Here is a 15,040-nt window from a genome sequence, read left to right on the forward strand (position 1 = left end):
GATATAGTATGTCGGTCAGCTAGCTCCAAAAATGGTAAGGGAAAACAATTAACGCTGTTGATAGATTTAAAATTCTATTGAGATACTTGTTCTCGTTTTAAAAACAAAACTGGTAAGCGGATAACTGCCTGAGGAAGGGGTTTATTGATTAGTTTTAAAAAAAAAAGGAAAACTGTAAAAATCATGCATGTTTGAAAACTAGAGACTGCTTCGGCCCTTGTATGCGCGGAGAGGGTGGGTAGATACCCGCATGTCGCACATAGATAGAGCTGTCTATTTAATGTTAAAAAAAAAAAAACCCTGAAGGATGACAACCAAACAGGAACTTATCAACCCTAAAAACTACAGAGACTCATTCAGACGTGTATATATGGAGTTTCTGAGCTGGGGATTAACCCTTAAAAAAATAGCAGAGACATAAAAAAAAAGGGGTAAACCCTTGGATACGGGAAGAAATCGGTAGATCGTTTCTTTTTTTTCTTTAGCAGAGACTAAGTGACCATGACTCCCTCACCATGCCGAAAGGGAAACCCCCTATTAGCAATTGGGAAGTTGTTAAGTCTGGAAAATGAGAGATGTCTATAATAAAACGAAGGGAGCGGAGAGGGACAGAGACAAGCTGGAGAATTAAATCAACAACACAACCCATGAAACATGTACAGGACGACAAGTTTGCAAAAGTCAGCTATAGATTCCCTACCCTACATTGTGTAAACCCTTTTTAAAAGCTTTGAAAACAAGAAAACTCATAGCATACACTTCGGTGAGTAGGAGCCGAATACATATATAATTGTTTGGCACCATAGAAAAAATACTTTTGAACAAAGCAGAGAAAAAAGATGAGGATAAAGCAACGAACCATAGCACAGAACTGCTGAATACGATAATCCACATCTCATAACAGAACTAAATTTACCCATTGAGAACATTTCATCCTTGACAGAGAATTCGTCTCTAATATTACATCAATAAACTTGTAACCTGGGAAAATGCCTGAAATTCGAGAGGCTTCCAGTGTTCTTCAGAAATCAAAATAAAATAACATAGGCTTCCAGTGTTCTTCAGAAAACAAAATAAAATAACATAGGTTTCCAGTGTTCTTCCGAAATCAAGATAAAATAACGTAAGTGCCATCGGGGCTTCAAACCCGCTAAGTAATGCCTTTCCTTGTGCAGTCGAAGGATAAAACATAAAACTGGGCACAGTCATAACCCTATCTCGGCTCCTTTCTCGGAACAGAAGCTTACCCGAGACTGAGAGCAAGCTGTTCTGGGAGTCGCCGTCTAACCGGGGTTCGAACCAGCTCCAAATACTCCAGCAAACCTTGATGCAATGTGATGAAAAAAAAAGAAGGAGACTGATTAGCAAAAATTCCTGATAGGTTTTCATACAATTTCAAAAAAATGGAAAGAAAAAGAAAAATAGTCCCAAAGAACCGAGAGCCTCAGCAAAACGATAATTTTACCTGTAAATGTACTGAAATCCCTCTGCCAGAACGAAGCAACTGGTTCCAAGCTGTGCCATCGACCACCACACTGCATCGCAGGTGTAACAGGTCGCTACAGCGCAACGCTGCGGAGGGAAATGTGAAACAACTGAGGTCCTTCCCTAAGCAATTGGGGTTTGTGAAAACTCTGGCATAGTCTCCACCGTCGGATAACCCTGGAGAATGCATCGCCGTGGATCTAGGTGAGGATCCCGAGCCAAGCTGGTGAGGCCAGACAGTCCACCAGGTCACCACATGACAGCACAGAGATAGTAATTAATTCACCTTATCCGTTGGCTTGCCTCGTGGTGGAGGCAGCCACATACCCAAAGCGATTAGTGTAAAGACAAACGGTGCAAACATTATAAATCAAATCACTTTCCGAAGGACTTAACTACGCTTTTAATTTTCACCATAATCTGTAGACATAGTAAAGTCTGGGTGGCACAGTAGTCGGCGAGGTAATGTACATGTTAGTTATAGCATTATTTTTTTTTTTACGATGGAGACATTACACAATGTAATAAGAAGAAGTATCTAAAGTGGAGTTTGTAAAGATATGATGGCACATATATGTGTATGACAAAAAGTTGCGATATGTTTCATAAAAAGAATGAGGAGGTTTCTAAATGGAAAAACTAGCAAAGTGAATTTTAACAAAAAATGAATTATTGTGAAGTAGTGGAAACTAAAATTCAGATAATAAAAAGTATAAATTAAGTGATGCAAAGACATTTGTAATATGGAAATAAAGGAAAAAATGGGTGAGATAAGTATTAAGATTATAGATAGGGCTTAGAAATATTTATACAATTTTGTAATAATTTTACAATAGTAGTTTGTTTTTTAACTACACTTTTTGAATTCTATGAAATTATATAAAATTGTATGTATAAAGATAATATGTTTAAAATAAATTTATTAGCATATAATTTTAAGAAAAAAACAACAACCTAATTTAGAAATTCTTTAAGCTTAGAGATCTACCTTGAGTAGATTGGTTTTAAATCGGAGTTTAATTATTAGATTAATTTTAAAATAATATATATGATAATATATTTATCATGAGTGTTTTTAAATCTTTTTTCACAATATTGGATGGTTCAAATTTTATAATCAAAATATTTATTTTAAAACACTCATTTTAAAATAAAATATATTAAATTTTAAAAATAAATTAAAATACATTAAAAATAATAATATTTCACATATTTCAAAGTCCAAAAACTTCCCTGTATAAAAAATTATGTATGTAATGTATATTAAAATATAAAAAATTTAAAAATAAATTAAAATACATTAAAAATAATAATATTTCACATATTTCAAAGTCCAAAAACTTCCCTGTATAAAAAATTATGTATGTAATGTATATTAAAATATAAGAAATTTTGTAACGGGAGTTGTTAATTGAGATAGCGAATTTGCCTAGATAGTCAAAAGCAGGGAATTTGTGGGAGTTGTTAATTGAGGTAGCAAATACGCCTAGAGAGCCAAAATAGGAAAATTTGTCCAGAGAATCAAAACTTGACACGGGGATTTCAAAAAAAAGCCCAGATTTCCAACATTTCAATGGCTTACAAACAAATTTTACAGACTACAAAAAATTTGGAATGTATATTAAAAATGTAAAACTTTGAAAGTGGTCACTTTTATTTTTTTTCAAATTATTTTATTTTAATTTGATTTTAATAATAATCGATATTGTTCCCGATCTGCGCACCAGCCGAGTTAGGAAAATTATATATATTTGATTAAATACGTTTTTGATTTTATATATATAAAAAGATTGAATACAACTTTTAATTTACTCACTAACATAATTTTTATAATTTAATATAAAATATACTTTGTTTTTATTATTTGTAAACAATTTTATAATTTAATATAAAATATACTTTGTTTTTATTGTTTGTAAACAATCCGAAAGTAAATGATAAAGTTAAACGCACTTTCTAAGTCATTTAGGAACACGGCGTAATGTAGGTTAGTGAATTATAAATATTTATAAACAACAATTCCCAAAAATATAATTCGGCAAGCCACACTTTCTTATTTTATTAATTGCAAAGTTAATAAAGGAGCACTATTTCATGACACGGAGAGGACTCAATTATTTAAACTAATTCCTAAAAGTCGAGGATATTTACAGTCACACACAAACTAATTCTCTACATAAAAATAACGAGCGGTAATCACATCAAAACATCCCTTGCAAGATTACTCCCATGGTGAGGCTGAAGGTCCACACCCCAAAAACTGCAGAAACGGAGACTCCACTGTTAGTTCTCGGGTGACTACTCCCCAAGCTCACACTGGAGCTGCTACTGCTAGAATTATTACCACTGGACGGTATAAGCGTAGGAAAACCCACTGGAGGTGGTGCCGGCGTTGTAGTTGGAGTCTCCGCCGTTGTGGACGGTCCGGGAGAAGGAAGGGCTGAAGGAGCAGGTGCGATGGCCGCGGGACTCGAACCTGGAACATCGCAGGAAACAAAAATGAACACTACTGCAATTATGAGAGCGATTAAAAGCAGAAAGCAGTTGAAAACATACCTGGAGATTTGGGAGAAACAGTCAAACCCGACGTTGGCGTGAGAGGAACACCAATCGCTGCAAGCATCGATAGCAAATTAAATTAAAGCGTGGAAATTGAATTAATTAGAGTTCCATTGAAAATATTGGTTTTGTGGGTACCTGAGCACTGAGTTGCAAGAGACGGAGTGGTAACGTTACACGCCGCGGGAAGGGCGAGAGCCTGTGTTTCGTTGACGGGAAACCCCAGCGGATTTTGAGTGCCCAAGAACTGGCAAAGGCAGCTCGCTGCGTTGTTGACAATGACGGCCACGAAGGCGTTGCAGCAAGCCGGGGTGGCGTTGCCGTTGCTTCCCATGATGTAGTTGGCACATGGTAACAGAGCGACAAAGGCGTTTGTGCAGGCCACGGGCGGGGCTGAGGCCGTGGTGTTTGATGTGGGCGGAGGCGCGGCAGTGGTTGTTGTTCCGGGCGACGGCGGGGCGGGGCTCTGGGCTTCGGCGATCGACGCCATGATCGCAGCTATGATCATTGCTGTGATTAAGAGCAGGCTCCGTTCCGTAAAGGCCATCGTGGTCATGGCGATTTTGCGGCTTTGAGTGACCAGAAAACTGTAACAGTTGGAGTACTGAAAACAGACGAGGGCTGTGGTTATGGCTTCTGTAGATGAGCCGGGAGGGTTTAATAGGGAATCGTCGGAAGAGGCAAGTGAATTGTGGGAAGAGCGAGGTGGCGAATAATCTTAACTGCTGTGGTTGACCAAATGTCTTGCGTGGTTGTCGGTTTGGTTATGGTGGGAGAGGGTGGTGTCGTGGCTGTAGGCACTCTAACATTAATGTAACCATCTTGCCACCTTACTTTTTCACACCTACTCAAGTTAATCAAACATTAACGTAAAACAAATTCACGGATCTTCTAATTATTGAAAAAATATGTATCAAGACATTATATTGAATAACATAAATTTACTTGTACGATCTTGTGAACTTACAAGGCCATTAGTAATTTAGTAGAGGAATATAAACGGATTTACTTCTAAATTTTTATTTATAGATTTATGATTCTATCTATATCTACGGTTGGGAAGAAATGTAGAAAAGTGGTAGAGGATTTATTTGTGAATATTATTTGTTTTAGTTATACAATATTGAATGTTGGAGGGTGAACATGTATTTTTGGATGATTAATGATAATAACTAAATGATGTATATTCACTCTTACACACTATTTAATGCTATGGAGAAGGGTGGATATTGGTGGCCAAAGTCATTAGACTTTGTTAAATCCATTATATTTCATTGCAGTATTATATATTTAAGTTCATTCATATATGATTTTAAATGGGTTAAATTGTGTTGTGTGGGTTAGTTACAAAATTTGTGTTTTAAGATAGTGAAATCAAGTTTTTAAACATAATTAAATTTTATAATAATACACTACAGTCATAGTAATGGAAATGTAAATTGATATCTTTGGAGAACAATATGTTGTTAGTTTAATACTCTAAATTACACATCAAAATTAATTGTTGGATTGTATATCTTAAGTAGATGATTATGCACAATTTCTACTTCTAATACAACAAAACAAAGTGATATACACTATATATAGATAATTTTCTAGAATGAATCTCTCTTTAACATCACTCCTCTAGTTTTGGGCTTACCAGAAGTGTTTAGGGCATTTCGGTACTTATTAGTTGCCCTTTTGGTTGGATAAAAACCATTTGAACCCACTCTAAAGTATACAACTTGTCAAGTTGGGGTCATCGTCTTTCTAACTCAACTTGATGAAATTTCAAGATTCTTCATCTAGTTGCAAACACTTTGCACTATAAAATTGTATCATTTAACTTCCATCTCTATGTTAACTAATCTAGATTATATTGAGAAAGAAATGAAAGACAATATTGATATATCTTAAATTTAAGGCTTATGTGATCAAAGTTATGGTGAGAAACCTTTGATGGATCCATTGCATAGATAGTTTGTAGGTTGACATTTTATACCATCAAATGTAGTTCATCATGAAGATTGACATTCTTTATCTCCATTATGAATCAAATTCGATGGTATGAAACATCTAAAAACTACTTATGCAATGGATCCATAAGATATTTCTCAATGCAACATTAATATGCAAATAAACATAGAAATAAAATTAAAAGAAAATTGTCTTACTGAGGGGATATGCAAAGATTATATATATAACTATCACAATTCCAAAGAAAAAGGCTTATATTGCATTATATTCCAATTAAAATACAATATATTATATGCGTGAAGCATTCTCAATTGCCTTTTGAGACCTAAGCATGTCTCTGAAATATCATATACACATCAAAAAAAGTCGAGGTCGGATTTTTCCTGCTTTACTACATAGTAATTTTGACATACAATGAGATATTATAGTCCACATAAAGATAGCCAACCATTGTCCAATTATATCAATTTTCCATTTGTCCAAAAATCTTCAAAAATTCAATCACGTAAGAGAAAAAAATGTCCTTTAATGGCCACCTCAGTCGAATTCATCTAAGACTTGTAAGAAAAAGGAAATTTGTGGAAGCATCCAAAAGAACATTACCCTATAAGCATTTGTTGCGTTCAGAGATAAGTGTCAGGACTAGCTTCAACTTATCTGCCATCTATTGTGCATAACTATAGGCAAAAAGAATGAATATGAATATATATATATATATATATATATATATATATATATATATATATATATATATATATATATATATATATATATATATATATATATATATATATATATATAAAGAGAGAGAGAGAGAGAGAGAGAGAGAGGATATCATATAAACATGAGGTTATTTGTTATTCCCAGGGGCATAGATGGAGAAGGTTAAGCATTCCTTTCTTGTCTTATTTGATTTCGCACTTGTCCTTATCCAAAGCCAAATGACATCAACTTCTTGATTCCTTTCCCTGTATACATGAGAGAAATTTATGTGTGAGAAATTCCACATTTGATAGAGACATTCTAAAAAAAAATGGAAGGAGAGTATTATTTTTTAGACGATATTTTTCATTTATCCAAGTGATCACATTTAAAAAGTCAACATAAATATTTATCTCAGATATTTGTAGAAATTTGGCCAGTTAAAGTAGTTTGAGCGAAAATAATTCCATGAAGTTATGTGTAGTAGGACCAATACAACAAGAAAAGAAAAAAATTATGATGCTTGGAAATATAAATAATCCCCTAGCCCCTCACACGGTTGGGTTTGTACTAGTGGCCCCATCAAAATGTGCCCATGGTTTATCTTTTTGAATAATAATATCTTAGTGGTGATTGTCAGAAGAGTGTTGTAAATTCTTAGTTAGTGAGCCCTGTAAAGCCAAACTATTGCATACTGCTCTTAAGTATGAATTCCCTTGATCCTAAAAAATTATAACTTTCATTCAACCCAAATTCCCCAACAAACCACCAAAGGCAATGTTATTATTTTTTCCTTTGGCTTCCTATTCAACCAATCCTGAAGACATCCCTCAATAATGTTCCCTCTCTAGGTGCATTCTACAACTTCATTCTTTTTGTATTTTTCCATACTTATTCAATGAAACGGAAATGAATAAAAATATGAGGAATGGATTCCTCCTCCTGTAGGCATAAAGGGAATCTGCTAGGACTGGTAAAAGATATTGGTTGAAGAACTTCCCAAGTAGGGTATTTCTTTTGCAGCAGGAGAGACACGAAGAGCTTTGATTTGGGCGAGTGTTATGAGAGATTTATGACAGCGGATAGAAATATCTACCCTAACTTTGGTGGACTGACCTAGAACAATAGAAAGACAAAGGACCCAATGTTTTCCTTAAAGTAAGTATATGAAGGGATGAAACCCACTTGGAATCTATCATATTTTTCGCTCCTTCTTTGGCTTGAATTCTCCAATCCTAGCTCCAACTACTAAAATTAGAACCTGCACAACCAGACAACACAAGCCAAGAAACTACGAGATCTATGTAGCATCATCTATCTACTTTATTCAACATATCAACATGGTATTGAAATACATGAAATAAAGGCATCACATATACGAAAACAAAGAACTCTTTGTATTGATATAAATGGAGTGAGTTACAACCATAAATAGGTGTTGATCTTGAAGAAGAGCTCCTCCAAGTTGTTGACTTGTCCCTCCTTTTTCACAAAGTGTACCTCTAATCACCCTAAATGCATGAAAGGATAACACTCACAACATTAGCATAAGGGTAGAATCACTCTCCAAAAGCCAACCCTTGCATATGGAAGGCTGTAAATATATAGAGGACTGAGGTAATTTGGGAGTTCTTATCCTTTTACCAATCTTGGGATTGAGATCCACTCTTGATGGGAGGACGATATCTAAGGATAAGGGATGGAAACTCCAAGGTAGGATAGGATAGGATTCGAAACTTTTATTTGAGGTAAATGGTTATGATAGTTCTTGGAAGCTTCATAAATCTCTCGCCTTTTCCCTAATTTCTAGAACCAACATAGGTGCAAAGGGAAGCAACCTATAGTTGATCAACACGAGCCACAATGGAGCAACCTGTAAGTGAATGCAGTCCAGCAAGAGGCCAGGGAGTGTTAGTCCTAAAATTGGCTCAAATGATGTAGTTTAGGGAATAAAATTTGGGGAATGATGTTGAGAATGCAACAAGATGATGGAGTTTAGTGGAAAGAAGTCACCTTCACTAAGTGGGCCCATAGGCTATGTTTGGCGCAAAGTCTATTTTTAGACTATGTCTATTTTTAGACATATGGATCATGGTCTATGAGTTGTAGGATGCTATTTGTGGATGATTGGTCATGTTGGTAAAAATAGATGGAATTCTATTTTTAGACATATGGGCAGTTTCTATTTTTAGACTGCTAGGCTAAAAATAGAATAGTCGAATATTATTATCTCTTAATAATATTTGGACTATAAACATTATCTTATCCTCTTGGAGAACTTCAGTTTGAGCTACAGATGTGGCACATGCAGCTGTCAGAAGGAAATACGCTTTTCTTGTGGGTCAATTGAGCTATTGCATGCAGGACTTCAGTTAGAACTCATGTGGTTGAGTTTGGTGGAGTTGATGGAGTTATGTTTAGTTTGACTTGGTTGAACTAGTTGTATTTTAATCTAACTAAAGAATACACTAGTGTTGAGTTGTGTGAATTAATTATTAATTAATGCACAAATTATTAACTCATAAAGCAACTAAAGAATACATCAGTTAACTTAGTGCATGTACAGTTCAGTGGAGACAGGTGTTAGAGGTTGAGATTGCTATCAGTTGTGACTATAGTTGTGCATGAGATTTGCACATGCATAGATGGATATTTCCCATGAGGCTTGCGTAGTATAACCAAGGGAATTCGAATTCACATAGTGATTGATTCTCAGGCAGGATTGCGTAGTGGAGGCAGGCAAACAGTGGAGGAGATTTGAGGCATCGGATCTGAGCTAGTTTGTGTGTAACAGGTGGAGATAGTGCTGAGTACTTGTGAGGAGTATTGTACTATGTATTGTTACATGTTCTCTATCATTATAATATATAGAGAGTGTGGGGTTTTCAGCTGTATGATTTCCTCGGGTTACATACTGTGTTAATGTGCGCATGCGATTAATGTTTCATTGTTTTTAATGCTGCTAAATTGATGATCAACGTAGAGGAAGTTAATGTATTATGCATGTATTTCGCAATAGTGTATAATCGGGATAATCTCTGTGAATAAGTGTCATATTATTCAAAATTTCTACATGGTATCGGAGCTGTTGATCATCAGATCTATTATTCAGAAAGTGTTTACATTTTATTTCTTCAGACAGAGTATGTAATCGGGTCAGGTAGCCTCTGGATTCATCCTTCCTTGGAAGGTGAGATATCCGGTAAAAGCCCATACAGTCAATCTTTGTATGAGAAATACTTTGTTCTCACGAATCTTAGATCAAAAGCGGTTGAGTTTTGAGCTGGTGGAATTCAAATTTGCAGCAGTGTTTTCTTGGTGTCAACGTTGCAATGTCTTTCAACGGATTGTGGTTGGAGTATGCTCTTGAGGGCAGCTCAAACTATATTGCATGGAAAGACAGGATGGAGGCGGTGTTAGATGATAATGGGCTGAAGGAGTTCATAGAGGCTGAGGTCCCAAAGCCTACTGATACTGCGCAAGTTGATGCTTGGCAAAAGAAGACATCAAAGTTTCGAAGGATTCTGTGTGAGGGCGTGAAGGATCAGATTGTGTCTAGCCTGCATGGAAAGGCTTCTCCATACTTGATGTGGAAAGCATTGACAGATCTATTCCAAAGCAAGAGCAATCAGAGGAAGATGGCGCTCAAGGATAAACTCAGAAACATTAAATGCGAGAAGGGAGACAGTATGCCCAAGTATCTCATGAAGTTCACTCAGTGCAGGGATGAGCTGGGAAGTGTGGGGGTGACTGTCGATGATGAGGACTTGGTGAGCTTGGCTCTCCTTGGTCTTCCGAAGAGTTGGCATTCCTACTAGGACTCTGTCAATGGTCGAGAGAAATTTCTAGGATGGGAGAGAATTTGGTCAGATCTTGTGCAGGAGGAGATCAGGTGGAATACCAGGGACGGATCTTCATCAAAGGGACCCAATGAAGAAAATTGCGCTTTGGCTGCCAAAGAAAAGAAGGGAAAGAAAAAGAAAGCTTCTCATTTCGGTGCGAAAGGCAAGAAGCAGGACATGTCCAAGGTGAAGTGCTTTCACTATCACCAGCATGGACACTATGCCACAAATTGTCCGCAGAAGAAGAAAAATAAGCAAGCTGCTGGATCTGCAGTAGGAGAGGCCTTAGCCTCGCAGTTTGAGCTTGATTTTTCATTGATCGCATGCTTGGTATCAAGTGTGATGGGATCGGTATGGTTCTTGGACAGTGGTGCGTCTTTTCACATGACAGGAGATCGAGATTTGTTTTCTGATCTAGAGGAGAAAGATCTTTGAGTGCACATCGAGATGGGCGATGATGGTAGATACAGTGCGACCGGTATCAGTACCATTTCCTTTGAGAGGGAGTCTGGTAAACCCTTCGTATTGAAGGAAGTGATGCATGTTCCAGGATTGAAGAAGAATCTTATCTCTGTGGCGATGTTAGAAGACAAGGGATATGATGTTGTTTTCAGCGAGGGAAAGGTTTTCCTGTGCAGTAAGACAACTGGAGAAACTCGGAAGATAGGGGTTCGAGTTAGGAACCTTTATCAGTTACATGTAGATGGCTGCACAACAATGGCATGCAAGGCAGAAGGATTGGTGAGCCGGGATGATGGCAAGCTGTGGCACAGGAGATTGGGTCACCTTCACCATGGAGCCTTGAAGATACTGTAGCAGATTACTACATGGCTTCCTAAAGGCACTCTTGCGCAGTCAGATCAATGCAAGGGGTGTACTTTGGGAAAGTTTGTGAAAGCCACCTTTCACGAGAAGGATAGTCGCGCCACGACGATCCTTGAGAGAATTCACACAGACGTGTGTGGACCTTTCTCAGTTGCTTCGACAGCAAAGCACATGTACTATGTGATCTTTGTTGATGATTTCTCTCGGAAGTGCTGGATCTTCTTCATGCAGAAGAAGAGCGAGACATACTTAAAGTTCTGTGAGTTCAAAGCATTGGTCGAGAAGGAGTCGGGGAAGAAGGTGAAGGTTCTTAGGAGCGACAATGGTGGTGAATACATCTTTGGCGAGTTCAAGGATTTCTGCAGTGCAGAAGGGATTCGAAGAGAGCTCATAGCTCCCCATAACCCACAACAGAACGGGGTTGCTGAGCGGAAGAATAGAACGATCGTGGGTGCTGCACAGGCGATGTTGCATGATCAAAGCCTACCCCTTCACTTGTGGGTGGAAGCATGCAATACTGCGGTATATGTGCATAACCATTGTCCTCACAGGATACTTGGCATGAGTACACCTGAGGAGGCTTATTCTGGTAAGAGGACTGATATTTCTCATTTGAGGATTTCTGGTTCTAACGTTTACATGCATGTGACGAAGTATGCCAGGAAGAATCTGAAGCCGACCGTAGAGGCTGGGATATTTGTGGGGTACACTGATATGCCTCACAACTATCGTGTGTATTTGCCAGACAGTGGTAAGATTGTTGTGCGACGGGATATAAAATTTCAAGAGGAGAAAGACATGAAGTGTTCACTTGAGAGGGAGCCACACTTGCATGCAGATGAGGAGCTATTAGTTCGTAAGGATGAGCTTCAGGACGTGGATCAACCACAGGACGAAGTTCATGGAGTGGAAGAGACCACTCATGCAGCGCCAACCATGAGAGGGTGAAAGCGCTTGACAGAAGCTGAGTGACTAGCTCAAGATGCAGAGAAGGTTGTAGGACCACCTACAACTCAAAGTAGACAGAGATAATCACCTGATCAGTACACTGGATACATGGCTCTTGTGAGAAAATGTGTTGTGACTGAGCCATCTTCTTTCGAGGAAGCTATAGAGGATCCTGCATGGGTAGATGCCATGGTGGAAGAGTATGATTCGATTGTCAGAAACAGTGCATGGGAGATTTTCCGAAGACTGGAAGGGAAATCAGTGGTGGGTTCGAGATGGATCTACAAAGTTAAGCAGGCAGCTGACGGAAGTGTGGAGAAGTACAAGGAAAGATTTGTTTCCTGAGGATTTTCACAGATAGAGGGGATCGATTATGAGGAGACCTTTGCACCTATCACAAGGTATTCTTCCATACAGACGATTCTTTCTCTCAGAGTGCAGATGGGGTGGCACATTCATCAGATGGATGTGAAGACTGCATTCCTCAACGGAGTCATTAAGGAGGAGGTGTACATAGAGCAACCCGAAGGTTTTGAGATCTTCAGCAGCGAGTCGCATGTGTGTAGGCTCAAGAGAGCGTTGTATGGGTTGAAACAAGCACCACGTGCTTGGTACACACGGATAGACAGTTATTTCACTGGACTTGGATTCTCCAAGAGTGAGGCGGATCCTAACCTATACCAGATTGTGGTGGAGGGTAAGTTGCTTATCATTGTACTTTATGTAGATGATTTGATTTTGACAGGTGATGAGCTGTTGATACTTTCATGCAAGGATGATCTTGCTAAGGAGTTTGAGATGAAGGACTTGGGCCTCCATTATTTCCTGGGATTGGAAATCTGGTAGCGCAGTGATGGACTATTTGTTTCTCAGGGTGAGTATGCTCGGGAGATACTAGAGAAGTTCAACATGCATGGTTGCAAGCCTGTTGATACTTGTCTTCCTAGAGGTTGGAGGAAGGAGGATGCTACTTCAGCAGAAGTAGTGGATTCCACTATTTATCGACAGTTGGTGGGGTCGCTTATGTATCTGGTCAATACACAACCCAATATATGCTATGCTGTTAACCAGCTTTCACAAGCTATGGTTAAGCCAACCAAGCTCTTCTGGAAGGCAGGCAAGAATGTATTGCGTTATCTCAGAGGCACATCGGGATATGGATTGTGGTATAGACAGGAGGATGAGGTGAAGCTACGTGGCTTCACGGATGCAGATTGGGCAGGGAGCCCAACGGACAGAAAGAGCACATCTGGAGGGGTCTTCAGTATCGGGTCGACTGCAGTTTCTTGGTACAGTAGGAAGCAGAGATCCATGGCACTCAGTTCAGCAGAGGCCGAGTATATGGCAGCAAGTTTGGCTGCATGCGAGGCTATATGGATGAGGAAGATCTTGGTCGGGTTGTTCGGTTCTCACTTGGAGCCTACAATGATTTATTGTGATAACCAGAGTTGCATTAAAATCTCGGCTAATCCAGTATTTCATGATAGATCCAAGCACGTTGACATTGGGTACCATCATATCAGAGATTGTGTGCAGTGGAGAGTCATGTTACTTTCATACATTCCAACGGAGGATCAGGATGCTGATATCTTGACGAAGGCGCTCATAACGAGAAAATTCGAATACCACCGAGGGAGGATAGGGGTTGCTGATAATCCATATCTTGTTAAGAGGGAGTGTTGAGAATGCAACAAGATGATGGAGCTTAGTGGAAAGAAGTCGCCTTCACTAAGTGGGTCCGCAGGCTATGTTTGGCGCAAAGTCTATTTTTAGACATATGGATCATGGTCTATGAGTTGCAGGATGCTAATTGTGGATGATTGGTCATGTTGGTAAAAATAGATGGACTTCTATTTTTAGAAATATTGGCGGTTTCTATTTTTAGACTGCCAGCCTAAAAATAGAACAATTGAATATTATTAGCTCTTAATAATATTTGACTATAAAAATTATCTTATCCTCTTGGAGCACTTCAGTTTGAGCTACAGATGTGGCACATGCAGCTGTCAGAAGGAAATACGCTTTTCTTGTGGGTTAGTTGAGCTATTGCATGCAGGACTTCAGTTAGAACTTGTGTGGTTGAGTTTGGTGGAGTTGATGGAGTTGTGTTCAGTTTGACTTGGTTGAACTAGTTGTATTTTAGTCTAACTAAAGAATACACTAGCGATGAGTTGTGTGAATTAATTATTAATTAATTCACTAATTATTAACTCATAAAGCAACTAAAGAATACATCAGTTAACTCAGTGCATGTACAATTCAGTGGAGATAGGTGTTAGAGGTTGAGATTGCTATCAGTTGTGACTATAGTTGTGCATGAGATTTGCACATGCATGGATGGAGATTTCCCATGAGGCTTGCGTAGTATAACCAAGGGAATTCGAATTCACATAGTGATTGATTCTCATGCAGGATTGCGTAGTGGAGGCAGGCTAATAGTGGAGGAGATTTGAGGCATCAGATCTGAGCTAGTTTGTGTGTAACAGGTGGAGATAGTGCTGAGTACTTGTGAGGAGTATTGTACTATGTATTGTTACATGCTCTCTATCATTATAATATATAGATAGTGTGGGGTTTTCAACTGTATGCTTTCCCCGGGTTACATACTCTGTTAATGTGCGCATGCGATTGATGTTTCATTGTTTTTAATGCTGCTAAATTGATGATCAACATAGAGGAGGTTATGTATTATGCATGTATTCCACAATAGTGTATAATCA

The sequence above is a fragment of the Pinus tabuliformis genome, chromosome 1_2 (genome assembly GCF_031772625.1).
Source record: "Pinus tabuliformis cultivar Carrire ecotype Pingquan chromosome 1_2, CPIR1, whole genome shotgun sequence".
Classification (NCBI taxonomy): domain Eukaryota; kingdom Viridiplantae; phylum Streptophyta; class Pinopsida; order Pinales; family Pinaceae; genus Pinus; species Pinus tabuliformis.